Source organism: Petaurus breviceps, unplaced genomic scaffold (genome assembly GCF_028583685.1).
Source record: "Petaurus breviceps papuanus isolate PSGF00001 unplaced genomic scaffold, PetGlider_PUasm1.0 41, whole genome shotgun sequence".
NCBI lineage: Eukaryota > Metazoa > Chordata > Mammalia > Diprotodontia > Petauridae > Petaurus > Petaurus breviceps.
In genome coordinates, this window is record NW_027186320.1 from 5,057,605 (window position 1) to 5,080,741 (window position 23,137).

At 34.4% G+C, this 23,137-nt stretch overlaps 1 pseudogene; it reads right to left on the minus strand.

Annotated features, from left to right (window-relative positions):
- Window positions 1-1,585: 1,585 nt before the first annotated feature.
- Window positions 1,586-23,137, minus strand: part of LOC138171092 (ubiquitin-conjugating enzyme E2 variant 1-like) — a 99,778-nt pseudogene continuing 78,226 nt past the window's right edge.

Sequence of the window (23,137 nt, forward strand, 5' to 3'; positions counted from 1 at the left end):
CAATGGTGCCAGCAAGCAAATCACTGGGGAAGAACAGGATGACACATTCACTGCTGCAGCTCTGATAGGATGCAGCTCAGAGCACGGAGTGCATTTCACTGGGGGGGGACGGTGCATAGAGAGGGTACCGTAATGTAGTGTGTAGCGCAGGGGACCACCTTCACTACAGTAGCAATCTCAATAGGGCTTATTTTAGGGGGAGGGCTTATTTTAGAGGAATCTTACACAGTAAGGGGAGAGCTTATTTTCGGGATAGGTCTTATTATCGGGGAAACCTGGGTATAAAATCAAAATATCAAACAACTCTAAAAAAAAAAAACTGAAGATACTCTATGTCCTGCAGTATCAAATATTCTACCAAGATTTAATTCTATGTGCAAAAATAAAAAACACATTGATTTCATTACTATAGATTTGTTTTCATTTTTAATAAATAGCAAAATTATATGTATGCAAAAGAATTGTTTTACAATAAATTTCTTAATGATTATTAGTAAATGTTTGATTTGTGTAATTATTTTGTATGCTTATATATCCAAGGTCATATAAAAATTTCTTGCATAAAAGTAATCATGAGAGGGAAAGGAGTAAGATATACTGAAGTAGAGGCATATAAAGTAAATCCACAGAAATCATCAGCATGTTTATATATAAAAAACAAAACCTTGCTAGAAGAGATAGTAAGAGACACCCCATTTAAAATAATTCTACACATTGTAAAATATCTGGCAGTACATCTGCCAAAATAAACCTGAGAACAATACAAACAAAATCACACACATATGAATACACACATATACACATACAGATTTGGGAGGACAGATTTTTTTTTTAATCTGAATTTTTTTCTTTTTTGTTTTTTGGAGGGGGAAGGCAGGGCAATTGGGGTTAAGTGACTTGCCCAAGTCACACTGATAGTAAGTTTTGTATCTGACATTGGATTTGAAATCATCTCCTCCTGATTCCAGGGCCAGTTCTCTATTCACTGTACTGCCTATGCACCCCTAAAATTCTGCCTTTAAGATTTTCATGAGGAAAAGAAGGAAAGAACATATTAATAAAAAGAGCATAAAACTTGAAGGATTAATAGAGAAAAATGATTATTTAAACATCCACATGTTAAAATGAAATTTGAACAAGTCTTTAAATGTCTCCTCATTTGGTTTGGGTGGCAAAGGGATCATATGGATTTACAAGCTATACAAAAGATACAAATCATTTCCTATATTAGACAGGTTTTTTAAAAAAGTAGAAAAAGAGATCTTATAAAAGTCTTATTCTGATACAATTATATCCTCAATACTTAAACCGAGAAGGCAAAAATAAAGGGCAGTGTGCATGAATTATAACCCAATAATCTCTAATGAACTTTAATGCAAAAAATATTTTTTTGTTATAGCAGAGCTCATATTTCAAATGCAAAAAAAAATGTATCATTTACAGTATCTTAAGATAAGTTGCCTTTGAATGGGAACTTCCTTTCCAGTAATTTGAGGTGTACAAGATGCATTTAGAAAATTTACTACTGTGGAAAAAGAAGACAGCTTCAAACTGAACAAAGGAGGAAGATTTTTTTTAATTATTATTAATTGCTGTAACATTGTCATTCAGGCAGCTGAGCAAACTTCATGTTTTCTTTACACATCAATAGACATGGAAACTCTTGAAGCATCACTTTGATGCTATATAAATTCTGCCATTTTGCTAGCAGATATGACTCTTGGATACACCATTCCATTAGAACTATTTGTCCATTCATATGAAATTTTATTACAAATCTTACAAATGAGGTGGTTTCTGGATATTTCGGTCCAATCTGTATCTTTAAGGCTCTATATTTGCTTTTCATAAATTGTTCTTGGAGGTCCAAAAATCATTCCTTGTCCATCTTGTGTCATATTTTCATCATCTTCAAGACCCGGGCTAACTGTTCCATTTCCTAATCCTTACTGACCTTCAGGTTCTTCCAACAGTCAGAAATTTTCAAAGGACTTTCACTTCAGAGCCGGTGGTCACTGACCTCTTGTATTGTTGCCACTCTGAGTCCTCCCCATCTTCTCTGTCTCCTTCTCCCTCTTCCCTTGCTCCTCTCTCTGAGTGGGGTTCCCTTTTCTGCAAAAAATCTTTTTCAAAAAAATTTATACACTGTGATCAAACTGTATTTGTAACATAAAGTGATTTTTTAATCAGGAAAACTTTCGACATAACTAATAACAAGAACAAAAATCATATGAATATATCAATAAATAGAGAAAAATACTTTTGACAAAATACAATAGGAAACAGAGGAATAAATGGTCTTTCACTAACAAATAATTTGGACATGCTTGTCTACATTTTGTCTGTAAAAATCTAAACACAAAACCCAGCATCACAAGTAATAGAAGTAAAATAGCCACCTTTCCAGAAAGATTAAGCATGAAGTCTATGGACAAGAATGTCAATTATTGATACTGCTATTTTTTTTTCTAGAAATATTACTTATAGCACTAATACAAGAAAAAATAATTCAGGGAAGAGGATATATTTGTATCAGAGACAAACTAGGAACAAAATTATTAATTCTATAGATGATATTATGAGCCTAAAATTAATTAAAACATTAAGTTCAGAAGAGTTCCAAGATTTAAAACAAAACTCATAAATCATCAGCATCTCTGCTTGTTAACAGTAAAACTCAAGAGGAAAATTTAGAATGGAACTGTTAAAAAAATTTACAAAAATATATGCTACATGGGACTCTAAATAATAAGACCCAGAGGAACTACATGAACACAACTACAAATCAATCTTTTTGTAAATACAATCACAATTAAATAATAGGAGGAATATTAATCACTCCTGGGTAGGTTGAAGCAATATGGTAAAATATTTTTTAAATTACCTTAATCATTTTACTTATTAACTTTTAAACCAATCAAACTACTAAAGGAATAATTCACAGAACCAGAAAAAAATGATGAAATTCATCTGAAGTGAAAAAAGTTAATGAATCCAGGTGAAAAAAAAAAGTGAAAGGGCCTAGCAAAAACTTTGACATTTTATTACAAAATAGCAGTTGTCAAATTGATTTGTACTGGTTAAATATTAGAATTGAATCAACAAGAGAGAAGAAAGACACAAAGTATACAAGTAAAGCAATCTAATCTTTCAAACTTCAATAAGATCAAAGACCTTAGCCAATTACTTGATTGACAATTCATTTTTTGACCAAAAACAAAAAGTTACCAGGGAATAATGGAAATGATTATGGTAGAAATTAGTTTTGGATTAAGACTCTACATAATATACTAGGGTAATCTGAAAATGCACCAATGAATTGGATACAAATGATCACATAATAATGAACTAGAAGTTTCAAGAAAATATTATCTTCTGGATATTTAGAAATCGGAATAGCTAATGTACAAACAAGGAATATAGAGTATCACATATTCTTTAATGCACTACTGGTGGAGTTTGGAATTGTTCTAGCAATTCTGGAAAGCAATTGAAATCTATGTCCCAATATTACTGTACATTACATATCTTATATATAATGTACATTCATTTTAACCCATTGATAATACTCTCAGGTCTGTATACCAAAGTGTTCAAAGATAGAAGAAAGGATCCACATGTACAAATATATTTGTAACATCTTTTTAGTGGTTAAAAAATAACAAACAGCTAAGGAGGTGCCCAGTTGATTAGGAAATTGGTGAACAAATTATCTTACATGATTTTTTGTTTTATTTTGTTATAGATTTTTTTTAATGTGATATTTCATTTTTTACAAAGTGCATGTAAAAACAATTTTCAAAACTCATTTTTAAAACTTTGATTCCCAAATTATCTCCTTTCCACCCTCCCTCCTTCCACCCTTACCTTCCTTATTGAAAAGGTAAGCATTTGGGTATAGGTTATACATATGTTTTCTTGTGAAACATATTTCCATATTAGTCATGTTGTGAAAGAAAACATAGACCAAAAAAATGACAAGAAAATAAAGAAAAAAATATTATGCTTTAATCTGTATTTGGACATCATTAGTTCTTTCTCTGGGAATGGAGAAAATTTTTCACTGTTAAGTCCTTTGTAGTTGTATTGGATCATTGTATTGCTGAGAATAGCTAAGTCATTGAGTGTTTATCATCCGACAGTATTGCTTTTACTTTGTAAACAGTATATTTCATTTTTCATCAGATGATATAAATCTTTCCAGGTTTTTTTTTGAGAGCATGCAGCTTATCATTTTCTATAGTACAATAATATTCTATCACTAATCACATAGCACATTTTCTTCAGTCATTTCCCAGCTGATGGACATACTCCTGACTCCCTGCTTCCAGAAGAGAGTTCTTATAAATATTTCTCTGTATATAGACCTTTTTCCATTTAAAAAAATCTCTTTTGGGATACCATAATGGCAAGCAAAAGGTACTTAACACCTTGTTTCAGCTATTTACTTATTTAGCACCCTGTTTCAGTTCAAGTTTCTTTTAACTTTTTTGGCCATGATTATTTCAAGTTTTTGTTAAGAAATAGAACTTGTCAACCCCACAACTTGTGAATCCTACAACTTGTGAACCCCTGTTGTACATGCAACAGGAAGGGGATGAGCTAACGATCACATATAAGGAGAAGACCAAGCTGCGAGAGAGCAGAACTGATAAGAGAACTCTTGTGGTGGCAGAGTTAAGAAGGAGAAAACCTGTGGTATCCTGGCACTCTTTCTGTTCGGTCTGTGTTGATTTTTGTTTGTAATGCTTTCTACAGAAGCCTTGGGACCTTACTGGAAGGCTTGTAATAGGATTTTCTGGTTGTCTGTTTATAGAAGCCCTGGAGGAGGGTTTCATAGGCCCTGGGCCTTATCTAATGATTTGTGTTGACCTCTTGGATATTGTTTGTGGATTTCTTTTGATTTCACAGAGAGATAGGGAATTGAAGATGGTGCCAGAAGAGTGCATGTATGTTATTGTGGATCTGTTAAGCTTTGTCTTCTCAGAAAGAGAAACTTTGAAGGACTTGAGATGGACTGGACACTTTGAGCTTTAATGTGTAACTAGACAAGGAACTGGACAAGAAGATTGATGAGGAGCTGGAAGAGGAGCTGGAGTTGCCTTCCTGTGAAACCAGGTGGTGATTGGGTAGATTCAGGCAGGAGATGGACCTGTGGAAGAGGTACCATAGAATCTGAGAGCCAGCCTTGAGTCAAGATGAAAAGACCTCTCCTTGGGTATTTAGTGCTGACTGAGAATATCATAATTCAATGTCACTTATGGGTGCAGAACTTTGACATTTGTACTTTGTGTCCCTTAAGGAGGCTTGCTTCTAAAGGATGACTGAGTTGAGTACTTACTGAATGGTATCTTTTACTTAAAACTGTGTGGCCACTTTGGTCAAAACTCTGTGGTCACTTTAGTGATAAGTTGTTATAACATTGTAAGTACTGTATTTTGGTTTCTATGAATGTTTTGCTTTAATTTACTGCTGAATAAATAGAGAGCTCACTGTTAGAGATCACTATAGAGATCAGAACCTTAAAGCTGTTCACAGCAGCAGTCCTCTGGAAGTCTGTTTGTTTTTGGCTTTGCAGATACTGACCTAGTAGTGGTACTGCAAGGTAAAAGGATATACATGGTTTTATAACCATGTGGGCATAGTTCCAAATTGTTGTATAGAGTGGGTGAATCAGTTCACAACTTCACCAGCAGTGCATTAACTTTCCCCACATTCCCCACTTTCCCCACATTCTCTACAATATTTATTATCCTCCTTTTCTGTCCTATTAACCAATCTAATAGGTATGAGGTAGTACCTCAGAATTTACACTTCTTCAATCATTAGCAATTTTGACCACTTTCTAATATAGCTATACATAGCTTTGATTACTTCAATTGAAAATAGAACATATATCTTAATTATTGTTCAACTGGCAAATGGCTCTTATTTTTATCAATTTGACTCAGTTCTCTATATATTTGAGAAATGAGGCCTTTATCAGAGAAACTTGCTTCAATTATTTTTCAGTTATGTTTGCTAAATGTATTTTTCTCCATCCTATTCACCCTATTTAATCCATTTTCTCTCTTCTTCCATCTTGTCCCTCCTCAAAAGTGTATTGATTCTGTCTACCACCTACTTGAAACTGCCCTCCTTTCTAATCACTCCCTCCCCCCTTATATTGTCCCCTTCCCCTCCTGCTATCCTGCAGGGTAAGATAGGTTTCTATACCCAACTGAGTATGTATGATATTCCCTATATGAGAGAATTCTGATGAGAGTAAGGTACACTCACTCCCTTCTCAGCTACCCCATCTTCCTCTCCAATGTAAAAGTTTTTTTCTTGCCTCTTTTGTGTGAAATAATTTACCTCATCCAACCTCTCTCTTTCTCTTTCTCTCAGTGCATTCCTCTTTCTTTCCCTTTCATATTTTCTACCTATAATCCCTTCTTTTAACTAACACTTTTGCCTTCTTTCTATGCAAACTCCTTCTAACTTCACTAATAATGAGAAAGTTCTTATATATGTTTCATCTTTCCATGTATGAATATAAAATGGTTAACCTCAAGAATCCCTTGTACCTTTTTATGCTCCTCTCTAGTCTTACAGATTTTACTCGAAATTTACTCGAAATTACTCAAAATCAGATTTCCTGTTCAGCTATGGTCTTTTCATCAAAATTGCTCGAGTCCTCAATTTCATTGAATTTCCATTTTTCCCCCTGAAGTATTATGTTCAATTTTGCTGGGTATGTGATATTTTGTTGTAATCCTAACTCCTTTACCCTCTGGAGTATAATATTCTAAGCCCTCTGATCCTTTAATGCCAATTCTGTTAAATCTTTTGTTATCCTGAAGGTTGCTCAATGATACTTGAGTTGTTTCTTTTTGACTGTTTGCAATAATTTCTCATCCACCTGAGAACTCTGGAATTTGGCTATAATATTCATGTGGATTTACATTTTGGGATATCTTTCAAGAGGTGATTGGTGGATCCTTTAAATTTCTCTTTTGGTATCATATTCAAGAATATCAGTGCAGTTTTTTTTTTTCCTTGATAGATGAAGTTTAGGGCCATTTTTCATTTTTGATTTTGGGTAGTCTTATAATTAAAAAAAAAATTCTCCTAGCTCTATTTTCCAGGTCAGTTCTTTTTCCAATGAGATGTTTCACATTGTCTTTCTTTATTTTTCATTTTTTGGCTTTGTTTTCTTTCTTGATTGTTCATAAATCATTAGATTCCATTTGCTCAATTCAGATTTTCAAGGAATTATTTTCTTCAGTGAACATCTGTACCTCATTTTCCATTTGGCAAATTCTACTTTTTAAGGAGCTTTTTTTCCTTTATTGAATTTTTTAGCCTCTTTTTCCATTTGGACAATGTTGCTTTTTAAGGTATTCTTTTGTTCATTGGCATTTTGTATCACTTTTACATTTTGGCCTAGTCTATTTTTTTAAAGGTGTTATTTTTCTCCAGTATTGTGTGTGTCTTCTTTACCAAGCTATTGACTTTTTTTTTGGGGGGGGGTGGGGATTGGAGGGCAGTTGGGGTTAAGTGACTTCCCCAAAGTTGCATGGCTGGTAATTGTGTCAAGTGTCAGAGGCTGTATTTGAACTCAGGTCCTCCTAACTCCAGGGCCTGTGCTCTATTCACTGTGCCACCTAGCCGCCCTACCATTGACTTATTTTTCATGATTTTCTTGCATCACTCTCATTTCTCTGCTCAATTTTTCTTCTACTTTTATTTTTTTGAATTTCAAAATAGTTTTTAAACTTCTCCATGACCTAAGAACAATTCATATTTTTCTTAGAGACTTTGAATATTGGAACTTTAACTTTGTTGACTTCTGAGTATATCTTTTGATATTCCTTGTTACCATATCAACTTCCTATGATCAGAATTCCTTTCTGTTGTTTGTTTATTTTTTTTCAGTGTGGCTCCACTTCAAAGGTAGAGCATATGCTGTCCCAATATTCAGGGGTTTCTGCAGCTCTTTTCAGAGATACTTCTAGGGACCCATAAGTTTTCAGATTTTCCAAGGTGGTATTCCCTAAATAAAAATCTGTTTGTTACTCTCCTGGCCTGAGTTCTGATATATGTGTGACCGCAAGCACTCTTTTCTGCCCTGGAATTGTGACAAGAATCCCACAAATTCTACTGTGTCTGTAAGTTTTGGTTTGCTAGTGCTCCCAAGACTGTGACCCAGATATAAGCATGAACAAAGCAATTTAGTATTGCTTCCAGGGCCAGTAAAGAGACAACTGCAGTCTCCTGACTAGTTATTCAACTCGAATGTTTAATCCCCTTACTGTGAGCTGAGCTTGTAATGGTGATGTAATTTGAATTTGACATTCCTTCATATTGGCAAATGTAACAGGTACTTAGCACTTAGTAATTAATCAATCCTCTGCTAAAGAAACAGAAGGTATGAACCCATGTTGCTGATGTAACAGGAAGGGGTTGGCTGAAAAAGGAAGCAACTAATGCTCTGTGTGTATATAAGGAGAAGGCCCTGCTGGGTCAGACAGATCTTCTTGGAGCAAGCTCCAAGGTGGCAGAAGCTGCTGCTGCTGGGAATGCTGAAGAGGAGCTTGGGAGGCTGAAGAGGAAAGCCCCTCTCTGGCTTAAGAGAATGATTTTGATTTGGAGAACCTGGATTAAGTGAGTTTGATTCTGGGAACCAGCTGGAACTTCTGCAGTCCAAGAGACTGACAGAGCTGCTAAGGATTTCCTAGGGCTAGCCAGAGCTGCCGAAGACTGAGGAGGCATGACTATGATGCTGGTACTTTGCATGAACCTGTTGGTAGCTTTATTAAAGCTTGATTTCACAGGAACAGAGACTCTAAAGGACTTGAGGTGGACTGGATACTGTGAGATTCAGCATGGAACAGAGACTGCATGGAGAGCTTGACAAGGACTGGGGAGATGTCTGCTTTTGAACCCAGGTGACAGTTTGGTGAATCTGTGTAGGATCTGGGACCATGGAAAGGGATCCAGGGAATCAGAGAGACTACCTTGAGTCAAGCTGAAAGAAGACTTTACTTGCATACTGTGTGATGTCTGAGAAATTTTAATTTACTAGAGATCTAGTGGTGAGGGTCTGTGTATTTTATGCCAATTGAATAGTAAATGACTGATTTGATTGAATGACTGATTGACTAAATGATTGTACTAAGTGAATGATGACTGAATAAGTAACTGATTAAGTTAATTTAGTATGCCCCCATCAGTGCAGAACTTTGACTATTGTCAAACTCCCTCAAGGATGATTGAATTATTGAGTTACTAAATGGTTGTTCTTTGTTGAAAATTTTGTGACCACTGTGATGAAAACTATGTGGCCATATTAATAATAAGTTGTTGTGAATACTGTATTTTGATTCTCAGAGATGTGTTGTAACAGTGTGAATGCTATACCTTTATTTACTGTGAATATTTTTCTCCAATTTGTTATGGAATAGAGTGTTCACTATACTGTGTAATCAGAATCTTGAAAAGATGTTCACAACAGCCATCCTCTGGAAAGCTGCTTGTGCTTGGCTTTACAGAACTCCAGAGGCAACTGCTGCTGTTGATGATTCACTGTCTCCCCATGTCTCCTCCAAGTTTGCTGGATCCAGGTCTCCCCTGGCTAGGTCTGTGCTTTACTGTGCTGCACTCAAATTCAGGTGTGACAGACCTTTCCCGCTGACATTCTAAGTTTTCATTGACTGGAAAATTATTGCACCCTTATTATATTATATATATATATAATATATATTATATTATATATATTATATTATATATATTATATTATATATATTATTTTGTGGGTTCTACTGTTTCTTTAATTGTTTTTATGGCATTATTTAAAGATGTTAGGAGGTTTTTAGGGGAGAGCTTAGATGAGTTCCTGCCTTTTCCCTGCCATCTTGTGATCATCTCCATGTTATATGAATTATAGATGTGCTATTATGACAAAAGAAAAAATGGACAATTTCATTTAAAAGTGGGAATATTTGCATAAACAAATGCAAAACAATGTAAGCAGAATTATCAGTGCAATATATATTATAAGAATATTTTATAAGAGAACATTTTAACACTTGAGAACATGGATCAATGCAATAATTTATGACTAATCTGGAGAGCAGCTAATAGAGATTGTTATCTACGTGAATGAATAAAGCATTATTTTTAAAGCATTTACTAAATATAAATCACTTAAGTAAGCACTGGGGACACAAATAGAAAAGTTAAGGGTCCCTGATTTCAAGAAGCTCACATTCTATGTGAGAGACAATAGATATGGAAAGCTTCATGTGCAAATCACTTGGAAAGACCCCATGATCTTTACAGAATAGCAGCAATGAATAAAGTAAAACACTGTCCTTAGTATAAACTCTTTAGTCTCTTCTTTAAGGTACTTTCCACTGATAAAATCATTTCACTTTCTGATATTGAACCATTTTACACTAGCCTATAAGCATTGCTTTTGTAAAGCCTCTTGGGTTTAGCTTCCTGGACTTTCTCCATCAGGGTCTGAGAAGAAATGGTGATTCAGGTGGCAGTGGTTGTTTGACATCCTTGGCACATGATGTATTCCTTTATCTGTTCCCTTTCCTATGTGTGGGAATGATGAGGAAGGTGATTCCCTTTTTTTTCAGTGATGTCTACCTTTAATGATGACTCTGTCGGTTTATCAAAAAGCAGCTCAAGTTCCTTGGAAGACACTGCTATAACTAATGCTCTTGGTTTTAATATCTGGAACCTTTACTGTCAGGGTCTGAGAGGAAATGACAATCAAAGTGGTTGACAATGATGTTTTCATCTGCAATGGCACACAGTGCTTTCTATATGGACTCAGAACTATGATAAAAGTGATTTCTTTTTTTAAACATTTCATTTTATTATTTATTTATTACACTATTTTTATATTTTGAGTTCCAAATTCTCTCCATCCTGTCAATGCCTGCTACACCCACTTAGAAGGATATATATATATATATTATACATGTGAAATCATGTAAAACTTATTTCCATTTTTCAAAAAAATAAATGCATGACAAATAAAGTAAGAAAATAACATGTAAATTTACACTCAGAGTTGATCAATTCTGTCTCTGGCAGTGTATAGCATGTTTTAGCATGAGTCCTTTGGAGCTGTCTTAGATTGCTGTATTGATCAGAATAGTCAAGTCTTTCCCAGTTGATTATCATTACAACATTACTGTTATTGTACACAATGATCTCCAAGTTTTTCTCACTTATGTTTGGATAATTTCATAAAGGTCTTACCATTTCCCCTCTGAAAAACCCTCCACATCACTTCCCACAAGACAGTAATATTCATCATAATCACATACCATGGTTTGTTCAACAATCCTCCAGTTGATGATCATCCCCAAAATTTCCAAATTGCCACCACAAAAAGATGTGTGCAAATATTTTATACATATATTTTGTACATACATTATGTACAAATATTTTTTGTTCTTTTTCTCTGATCACTTTGGGATACAGATCTAGCAATAATATTGTTGGGATAAAGGAATAAACAGTTTTATAGACCTTTGGGCATATTTCCAGTTTGTTCTCCAGAATTTGTTGGACTAGTTCACTACTATACCAGCAGTTCAGTAGTACACTTTTTCCTGTATTCCCTCCAGTATTTGTTATTTGTAATTGGTCTGGAGTGGTACCTCAGGTTTCTTTTAATTAGCATTTCTAAAATCATCAGAGACTTAGAGAAGTTTTTCATTTGACTATTGCTTTGATTTCTTCTTCTGAAAACTTCCCATTAATATCCTTTAACCATTTATCAGTTAGGGATTTTTTTCTATACATTTGATTCTGTTCTATAAAGATAATATTTTTTAGATATTAAGATTTAGATATAAAGAAACTCTGTGTATATTATTTCAAATGGTTACATTATAAAATATCACACAATATGGTTTCCCTGATTTTCTTTTTAATTTGGGTCTAGTTTTGCTTTTGTTTTGACTGAGGTCATGGCTGCTACCCCTGTGCTTAAGGCAATTTCTAAAGAAGGGTGGGGAGGGGGTAAAGGACTAAATGTGAATTGAGCCACTTTTTTTGCATAGAGATAATATAGGGATTTATTTTTTACCATACCTATGCATTACAAGGATTTTTTTTAATTCAAAAAAGGCCAAGTATCAAAATCAAGGTCATTGACATATTATTTCAGACTCAATTCACTTTCCCCCCCTGAAAATCAGAATACTTTACCTTCCTTAATCCTGCCATGTAGTTTTTGTTCTCCATGATTATTCAGTTAAATGATAGTGGTCCTGAAAACATATTTTAAAATTCTTTCTTCATTTGAGAATGTATTTTGTCTTAATTAGGTAGCTGAATCATCAAGGTTGGTTAGATGATATCTTATAGTAACTCTATCTTATTTATTAACTCTCCATTATTTATTTTCATTCTTATTTTTTACAATTAATTCTTCATACTTAATAAAGAAAAACAAAAGAAAATCATGCTGAAGAAAATAATTTAACTATCTTTGTCTTGTTTTCCTCACTTGTGAAATGAGGTAGTTGGGCTAAATAAGATGAATTTAAGGTCCTTTCCATCTCTAACATTCTTTGATTCCCTGGATCTCTCCTTCTTCCATACTGTATTAAAGGTTGCAGGGTCCTTGTCCTCTGACTCTTTTTTTTTTAAAGCAATTGAGGTTAAGTAACTTGCTCAAGGTTACACGGCCAGTTATTTATGGGTGTGGTGCTAAGTATCTAAGCCCAGATTCAATCCCCAGGTCATCCTGACTCTTTGGCTGTTGCTCTTACTCGCTGAGCCACCTGGCCACTCCTAAGCAACTGGGATTAAATAACTTGCTCAAGGTTACGTGGCCAGGTGTTTCTGTGTGTGTGCTAAGTGTCTGAGCCTGGATTGGATCCCAGGTCATCCCAACTCTAGGGCTGGTGTTCTTACTCACTGTGCTACCTGGCCGCCCCTCTCCTCTGACTCTTATCCCTAACTTTTCTATATCCCCTGAGACATTGAGCATTAAATCATATTTTATCACTCCCTACCTACTGGATCCTTTTTCCTCTGTTTAGAAAAATGTTAAGTTCTTCTGAATCCTAAAAATAACAAGCAAAAAAAAAGTCCCTTGTCCTTGCTAAAGCCTGAAATCATTATTCTACTTTTCTTCCCACTTCAAGTCAATTCAACAAACATTTCTTAAACACCAGCTATTCGTAAGTCATTGTGCTAGCTAATGTTTCAGAAACAATAACACAAACCCAACTGTGCTTATTTCTATCAAGTTCCTCCTTAACTCCATCAGTCTTACTTTGTTCCTGACCATTTTACTCTAACTAATCATTCCATAATCCTAATCACCTTTTTTTTATTGACACACAGAAAAGTTTTTTTAATTACTTCTTATTATACATGTGTAATCCTTGTTCCACCAAATCCATCAAATCGTTTAGAAGCTACCAGGAAGTTTCATGAAGGAAGGTACAATTATAGCCTTGCCTCACAACTCGGTGAAACAATTTCTGGCTCTGTTGTATTTTAAGGAAAAAACTAGCCTAACAAAAAAAAATAGCCTAATTCAGAGAGGAGTGGGAACCTTGGTACCATCACAAGTTAAAATAAGGAGTGAAAAATAATCATATTAAAAAGAAACTTTGATTAATTCAAAATTTTGACTATATCTGAATCTGCAATGTAGAATAGAAAAAGTCTCCTTTAGACAAAAGCTATGACAGGATAATATAGACAGGTCTCCTAAATTCCCCCTACCATTTCCACACACACACACACACACACACACACACACTTCTAATGATTTAAAATTGATATTTTCTTTTTAATATTTTATTCTTTACCTATAAAATAACACAAGCTTTGTCATGACAGAAAATTAAAAAAAAAGATGTTTACACATGAAACTGCTCATCTATTATGTACAACTTGGTATTTCTTTTAAATATATAATGATGTTATCATGTAACTTTTTTCTTCCTTCCCCCCCTAGAGATGATAGCATTAGATGCAAATATCTGTATGTATGCACATACACACACACACATATATATACATACACATGCACACAAATATGTAAAACCATTTTATACATACGTCTATCAGTTTATTTTTATTGATCAGTTCTTTACCTTGTATTGCTATAACTGAGACCTCAACTAGATTCTCATATGATAATTAAAGTGGAAAATAGAGAGAAGACTAGTAAGGGTTTTCTAGGATATAGAGGTAGATTACAGTTAACTCAAAGGAAAAGTCATGAAATAACCCATTATTGTACTATTGTTTTTTAAGCTAACAAGACAGCATCAAAAAAAAATTATTTAGCTATAGTATGAAATGTTCTCTCTTCACACTAGATAATAGATGATGAAGATTGTGACATCTACCCTTCCCTCCAGGATAGCCTGCCTTTTTTAGTGAGAGGAGAGAAAGCTAATTGACTATGTCCTCCTTGATCCTCTTGCTAGTCCTGCTCAACTTACTCAAACCTCAAAATGCTAATAGGAATTTCAGAAGGTGCTCTGCTATTATGAACATATTTTTGGAATATAGTTTTATTGAAGAATAACTTTAGAAATTCAGTAGATTGTATTATTACTCCCCCCCACCCCAGTTTGCCTTGCATAGACCACTCATGACATAATTACATCTTAGCTTCTGTAATATTGTGGAAAGGTAGGTGATTTCATAACTGTGTGCCATTTCCCATTAAACAAGGATTCAATTATATACCAGCAAATGGATTTTTATTCCATTACCTTTCGATTAATGTAAAAGTTCTTTTATAATTGAAACTAGATTGCAGTTTTGGCCAAAGAACTCTGTTTGCAGCAACTAGACATTTTTAGTTGAATGAAACTTATGTTACTTTTATTAAGGCTTTGATGCAGATCAGCATAGTTATGGTGACGGAAATGGGATTATGAACCTCACTTAATAAGCAAAACACACTCTTTACAAATCATTTCACCCCAAAAATTCTGTCTCATTAAAATATGATATAAAGGTAATACATTTGACTAGAAATAAACTGTGGACAGTCACAGACGAACAGCTTTCCATTTTGGAGCTTCATTTTCTTGTGTAAAAGAAAAGATTTCTTACAAGAATGGTTTTAGTACAAAAAATCTAAATCTAACATAAATTATTACTTTATTCATTTCTTCATGTTACATGCAATAGAAGAAAAGATGAAAAAGTCAGAAAATTAGAACAGGAATTATCTACAAGCTCAGAAAGTTCACTTGTTTAAGGAAAATTTCATTTTCCCTTAAAATATAAGAATGATTAAAGAAGAATAGACAATAAATTCATAGAAATGAACAAATAAACCTCAAAAATGAGGGTTGGTTTGACTGTGCAAAATCTCATCACCCATTTCCAATGCTTTTTCCATGTGGTTTTTTTTTTTGAGTATTCAACAGTTAGATTTTTTAATATTTTTTTTTTACTACCCTGAACCTTACAACCACCAAAAAGATGAAAATTTACATGTGGAGAGATGAATTGTATTGTATATAAAGTGATAAATTTTTATTACCTACAGCTTTTTTTAATAGAAATATATAATAAGCTCAAATGTTAGTTTCAACATTATCCTTTTTCCCCATGAATTCTGAAATTCTTTCTCTTCTGTATATTTTAGCATGTTTTAATTGCATTATTTTCTTTCTTTTGTTCTATCATTCCTTATACCTCAATAAAGTTTAATAACATCCATATACCAAAAGTTCAGCCATTTGATTAGTACAATATAAATTTCCAGTTCCTTGCTACAGCAAAATTTCTTAAGAGAAATATATAGGGCTTTTACAAACTCTTTCATTGATCTTTTTGTAGTATAAGCTATTAGTCATATTGCAGGGTCAAAGTGTACACGCAGTTTAATGACCTTTTGATTATAAGTGATAATTGCTTTCCATAATGGTATACCAGTTTACAGCTCTACCAGCCTCACATGTTGCATAAACTTTCTTCAAACAGCCTCTCCAGCACTTTCATTTTTGTCATCTTTGTCAAAGTGTGAGTGTGAAGTAGAAGTCTAGAGTTGTAACTTGCCAATATGTAGTTTATTTTTATCATTATGAGTAATTTGGATTTTTTTCTTTACATATTTGTTGACAACTTTTATATTTTCTATTTATAAGTTCCTATTTGACTATTTATATATTGAAAAATGGAACTTGAATTTATTCACTTAAATCAGATCAAATTTGTCCATCTCCAAGAAGTTGTTAAATATATACCCTGAAGAGGCAGTATTCTTTATATGAAAGTAATTCATTCTTGGGGCGCCTAGGTAGCACAGTGGGTAAGAGCACCGGCTCCAGTGTTGAGAAGACCTGGAGATTGAATCCCGGGCTCAGACACTTAGCACCCACCCAGAAACACCTAGCTGTGTAACCTTGAGCAAGTTACTTAACCCCAATTGCTTAGGGCCGGCCAGGTGGCTCAGTGAGTAAGAGCACCGGCTCCTGTGTCGGGATGACCTGTATCAAATCTGGGCTCAGACACTCAGCACCACACCCAGAAATAACTGGCCGTGTAACCTTGAGCAAGTTACTTAACCCCGATTGCTTAAAACAAAAAAAAAAAAAGTAATTCATTCTGTATTTCTAGAATCTCAAGGCTTTGTCGGGGGAAATTTTGCTGAGAATATTTTTTTTTCCTAGTTGTCAGTTTTACTTCTAAGTGTAAATTATTTAATTTAGTTTATGTAAGAGAATTTCAATTTTAAGTAATTCAAATTATCAATTCTATCACCTGTGAACCTCTCTATCCCTGCTTTGGCCAAATATTTTCTGATCCATAGTTTTGGAAGGTATACACATTCCTACTACTCTTATTTGTCTGTACTGTGACTTCTTAATTGTAATACATGTATTCACTTGGAAATAATTCTGCACATTCTTGTTCTAAACTTAATTTCTGTCAGACTATTTTTCTGGTTTCCCAGTAATTCATTGCTGTTTTTGATTTTTTTTTTGCTGTTTCTGTTTTGTTTCATTCTCTTTTGGTTATTGTAACATGAGTCCTTAAACATGGTATTTGGATAATGGATCTGTTAAACACTATGCTACTATATTGTTTTTCTTCATAGGTTGGGTACTTTCTTTCCCTACACATATACTCCATTCCAGAAACATTGACCTTCTTGTAGTTTCTCATAGCTCCCTGTCTCTTCTATCTTTTCCTGACCATGGTCTGTCCCAAATAGTAGGAATGGATCACCTCTGCTTATTATATTCCCTGGCTTACTTAAAAGCACAGTATATTTTCCACCCCCTGAAGGAGGTAACAAATGTTAAAGACTTCCCCTTGAAGGTATTACCTTCTGTTTACTCTGTAGGTTTCTTTTAAGTACTTACTTAAGTACATATTATCTCCCAAAAGAGAAAGTAAATTTCATGAGAGGATAAACTGTTTATTTTGTTGTTGTTTTCTCTTTCTTTTTCTGTATCCCTGCACAAAGCATTCTGCCTATCACGAATAATCATTTTTAAAAGTTTTCTTTAAATTTTATGTTTATTTTTAGTTTACAACATTCATTTCCACAAGATTTTGAGTTATGTATTTTGCCCTATCTTTCCCCTACTCACCACCCCCTAACAGCAATGCTACTGTATACCCCTCCCCCAGTATGCTTTCTCCTATATTCTCCTCTACCCACCCCTCCTACTTTCTGATAGGCCAAGATGGATCTCCACATCCCAGAGCCTGTATACATTATTTCCCAGTTGCATGTAAAATAATAATAATATTTTTTAAACATTTGATTTTAACACTTTGAATTCCAGATTCTTTTCCTTCCTCCCTCATCACCCACCATTACTGAGAAGATAAGTAATCCAATACAGGTTATACATGTGTAGCTACACAAAACATTTCCTTAGAGGATATATTGTGAAAGACTGACTTTATTTCCCTCCATCCTATTACACCCCTCCACTTATCCTATTCTCTACTTTGACCCTGTCCCTTTTCAAAAGTGTAACTTTCTAACTACCTTTCCCCCTCAACTTGACCTCACCTCCATCATCTCCCCTCTCATCCCCTTCACCACTACTCTCCTGTGGGGCAAGATACCCAATTCAGTGTGTATGTCATTCCCTCCCAAAGCCAAATTCAATGAGAGTAACGTTGACCCATTACCTTTTCTCATCCTGTTCTTCCCCTCCATTGTAACAGTTTTCCCTTGCCTCTTCTATATGAGATAATTTACCCCATTCTGTCTCTCCTCACCTCCTCTCATTATATTCCTCTCTCACCTCTCAATTTCACCTTTTAAATATCATCCCTTCCTATTAAATTGATCCTGTGCCTTCTGTCTATGTGTACCCATACACATAAATACACACACTCACATATGTATTCATACACCCATATACCCTCCTATATAAATATATATGTATACATACATACACACATATCTACATATATATCTATATATATTTATACACACAAATACATTTATTGTTTTTTCCATGTAGGAATGTAAATAGTTCAATTTGATAAGTTCCTTGTGATTTCTTTTCCCTGTTTACCTTCTCTTGCTTCTTGTATCTGAATGTCAAAATTTCTATTCAACTCTGGTTTTTTTTTACATCAAGAATGCTTAAAAGTCCTCTATTTCATTGAATGACCATATTTTCCCCAGAAACATGACGCTCAGTTTCACTGGGTAGGTGATTCTTGGTTTTAATTCCATCTCCTTTGACCTCCAGAATAACGTATTCCAAGCCATTAGATCCCTCAATGTAGAAGCTGCCAGATCCTATGTTATCCTGATTGTGTTTCCACAATATTCAAATTGTTTCTTCTTGACTGCCTATAATATTTTCTCCTTAATCTGGGAGCTCTGCAACCTGGCTATAATATTCCTAGTTTTCTTTTTGGGATCTTTTTAAAGAGGTGATTTGTGGATTCTTTCAACCTATATTTTTCCCTCTTTTTCTAAAACATCAGGGCAATTTTACTTGAGAAATTCTTTAAGGATGATTTCTAGGTTCTTTTTCTGATTATAGTTTTCACATAATCCAGCAATTTTTAAATTATCTCTCCTGTATCTATTTTCTAGGTCAGTGGTTTTTCCAATGAAATATTTCAAATTGTCTTCTATTTTTTTTCATTTGTTTGGATCTGTTTAATAGTATCTTAATATCTCACAAAGTCATTAGCTTCCATTTGCTCCTATCTAATTCTGAAGGAATTATTCTCTTTTGTGACTTTTTGAAATTAATTTTTCCATCTGGAAAATACACCTTTTTAAGTCATTCTTCTCTTTGGCTTTTTGGGCCTCTTTTGCTAATTGAGTTAATCTATTTTAAGGTGTTATTTTCTTAAGTCAGGTTGTTGACTCTATTTTCATGATTTTCTTGCATCATTCTCATTTCTCTTCCCAATTTTCCCTCCATTTCTTTTACTTTATTTTCAAAATCCTTAAGCTCCTCAATGGCCTGCAACCAGTTCATATTTTTCTTGGAAGCTTTTGATGCAGGATTTCTGACTTTGCTATTTTCCACCAATTCCATACTTTGATACATTTTGTCCCCCCAAAAAAAGGAATCTAAAGTTGGATTGCTGTTCTTGCTTGGCTTCCTTTGCTTTCTCATGTTGCCTCTCAATACTTGACTTTTTACCTCCTTGCCACAGTAGAACTCTGCTTCCAGGGAGGTTGCCTTCAGTGGGAGATTTGTTTCTCTCTGTCATTTTGTGGGTTCTGTAGCTCTAAAATTTGTTTAGAGTCATATTTTATAGCTATTTGAGATGGTTATGGGGAGAGCTCACAGAGTTTTTGTGCTTCTACACTGCCATTTTCGCTCCACTAATAATCTGAATTTCTTATAGTCTTCTCCTTCTATTGGACTATAAGAAATTCATAAATCTTCTTTCCAATTTTCCTAATGCATTTATCCTTCTATGATTCTGGTCATTCCTTTGGTTGCATTGCAAACATTTCCTAAATTCTGGCATTTTCAACACACATGATTATAAGTTTTTTGTTCTTTAAAGGTCTATTTTCCTCTCTGCACGCATTTTTACAAGTTAAACATTTTTTTATTGGAAAGCCTTCTTTTGCTTTTAGAAATGTTGTTTTCCAAGATTTCCTTCCTTTTGAAAAATGGAGGCTTATGGACCTATCTAGTCTTGTGTGTGTTCATAACAATGGTTCTGTGATAATCAGTCTCCTCCCCACCCAGGTGTTGGGGATAGGGGAGTTAGTGGGGCAAAGAAATAGACATTATGATTTATAGTAAGTCTGATTGATTCTTGGATTATTTTTCTTTATCCTGTGTTGCATTTCAGTTTCTTTTAAATTGTAACTACAGATGGTATTCTTTCTTCTGTGTTTGCAGTCTTTTTTTTTTCCCCTTGATATTTCTTAGTCACATTGAGTCACTGATTTATGCTTGGGTCATTCTAATTTTCAACAAATACACTAGTTGGATAAAGTTTTGCACCATTTATTCTAAGGTACTTGTTTTCCCTTTAATTCTTCAGAAATTTTATTTCATTTACAATTTCATTATTTTTTTTTTCATTTTCTCCCCCAAGCTCTCTTGTGGCCAAGCTCTCTGTTTTCTTTTGTGTTTCCTAAGGCTCTTATTTTACTTGTTATATAGATATTCACCCAATGGGTGTGTCTCTTGGAATCTTTGGATTCAAAATATGTCTTTAAAGAAATTAGTGGCATTTTCCATTTGTTTAGTTCAAGCTTCAAACCCCAATTTTGACTTTGTACCACAAATTGGAACTGTCCTCTCATATACCCTTAGAAGAAGTGGTTAGGTCTTTTTGTCTCTGACTCCATTTTCGTGGATCCTACTAATGTCTTCTATTGTCCCTGATATCTCTGCTTTAGAGCTCTATATAGCAGAATCCAAGCTTCCATATTTTAACTAGATTCAGAGTGTAGTGATTTTGTTGTTTAGAGAATATCTGATCATAGTTGTGTGATCTGGCATCCTGTGTCATCATAAGGTGAGTACTGTAAGATCACATTAACTAACTGTCTGAAAATTACTATTTTATGACCACACTAGGCTTTCCTTTTCTAAGCATTTCAGTCCTATTTTTCATATGTACCAGGTATCATATGCTTTATATACACCCTGGAAAATTGTTAAGATGTGCTTCCAGGATTTTTATTTTGTTATCTACTTGCATCTCTAGGCATTTGACTATATGTTGGGATGGGGGAAAGAGAGACAGTCCTTTGTTGGATAGAGAAACTTTTTTTTTTTTGCTTTTTGGAGGGCAATTGGGGGTATCTTGCCCAATGTCATATGGCTAGTTTTTGTGTTAAGTTTCCAAGACCGGAATTGAACTTAGGTTCTCCTGACTCCAGTACCAGTACTCATTGCGCCACCTAGTTGCCCCAAGGATGCAAGATTTTAATGTGGTTTCTCTTTACATTTCTTGATAATTATTCAATCTGGTGTTCTATTTAGATTTGTTTTGTTCCTTTGTGTCCATTTATTTATCTACTCTAACTGGAAGTCAAGTAACTCAATCTTTAAAAAATTTAGTGAATTTCTAGATTAAATCGTTCATGTGCTAGATTATGGTAGCTTTTCTTGAAATATGGTGTTGCATGCCACTTTTATTACTTGACAAATATTACAATATGTATGCAAAATTCAGGTAAATTTTAAAATTCATTGTAAAGGGGATTTGTTATAAGCATATAGAAAAATGAAATTACAGAACATCTTGGGTTTTGAAATTTAGATTTAGATTTTTAGAAAATTTAGATTTTATAAAATCTATCTTGCTATTATTTAGATTTAGGCACTTTTAATGGATATGAATGTGCAATGCCATAATGATCTAAAGACTGTGAATATCATAGAATTTCTCATACTATAAAAAATCTTATGAGGTGGAATATTAAAAAAAAAAAACCTTTTTATAAGGACCACTCAACAAAGGTCTTAACCATTGGAAGATACTGGGGGTGTCAGAATCTTTTCATGTTAAGATTTTTGAAGGCAAATGTCTCCTATAAAAGGCATCATGACGTTACACTCTAACAGTATGCTTGTTACTTTTTTTTTTTTCGGGAATGAGGCAATCAGGGTTAAGTGACTTGCCTGGGGTCACATAGGTAGTGAATATCAAGTTGTGTCTCAGGTCAGATTTGAGTTCAGGTCGTCCTGACTCCAAGAACTGATGCCCTATCCACTGTGACAACTAGCTGTCCTGAGATTCTTTTAAATGAAAAAAATTTAAATTATTTATATGCTTATCTATTTATTTATTCGATCACTAATTCTTTCATTTGTTTGGGGGCCCAGTCAGTATGTGGTCTGACTCTTACTTAAAAGTCTGTTTTCACTGAACAGGGAATATTTTATGCCTTGCCTTATGCCAATTGAACAGTGCCATTTATTCAGGATTTTCCATTGCTTCCCAGTAAATCATGTTATCTTATCAGCATCGTAATTATGTTGTTTTTTTATTTGTTTTGCTTTTTGGAGGGCAATTGGAGTTAAGTGATTTGCCCAAGGTCCCTCAGATACTTTTGTGTGTGTGAATGTGTGTGTGTGTGTGTGTGTGTGTGTGTGTGTGTGTGTTAAGTGTCTGAGGCAAGATTTAAACTCAGGTCCTCCTGACTCCAAGGTTGGTGCTCTATTCACTGCGCCACCTAGCTGCCCCTTAATAAATGTTTATTGGATTGAATTTACTTATTGAATTGCAAAGTGATTTACATATGATCTCATTTGGTTTTCACAACAGCCCTGTGAAGTGGGTACTATTATTTACCTATTTTACAGATAAGGAAATTGAGGGGCAGAGAGAGGTTAAGTTATTTGCTCAGGGCCACACAACTTGCTAGAAAGTATCAGAGCTAAGATTAGGACTCAGGTTTTCCTAATTCCAAGGCTGGCACTCTCCCCATTGTGCTACCTTGACTAGATTTTAGTCTTAATAACAATTCCAATTTCTAAGGAGGCTTAAGGTTTGTAAATGACATTCTTCATGCTAACCCTGTGAGGTCAGTGATACAAGGGTCATTGCAGCCATTTGGCAGCTGTAATCCTGGCGACAAGCCTGAACATTGGCATAAGATCCTCTTCATTGGTGGGGATAATGATGATGTCACTCTGTGCTCCTGTTGGAGGACCAGAGGTGACTC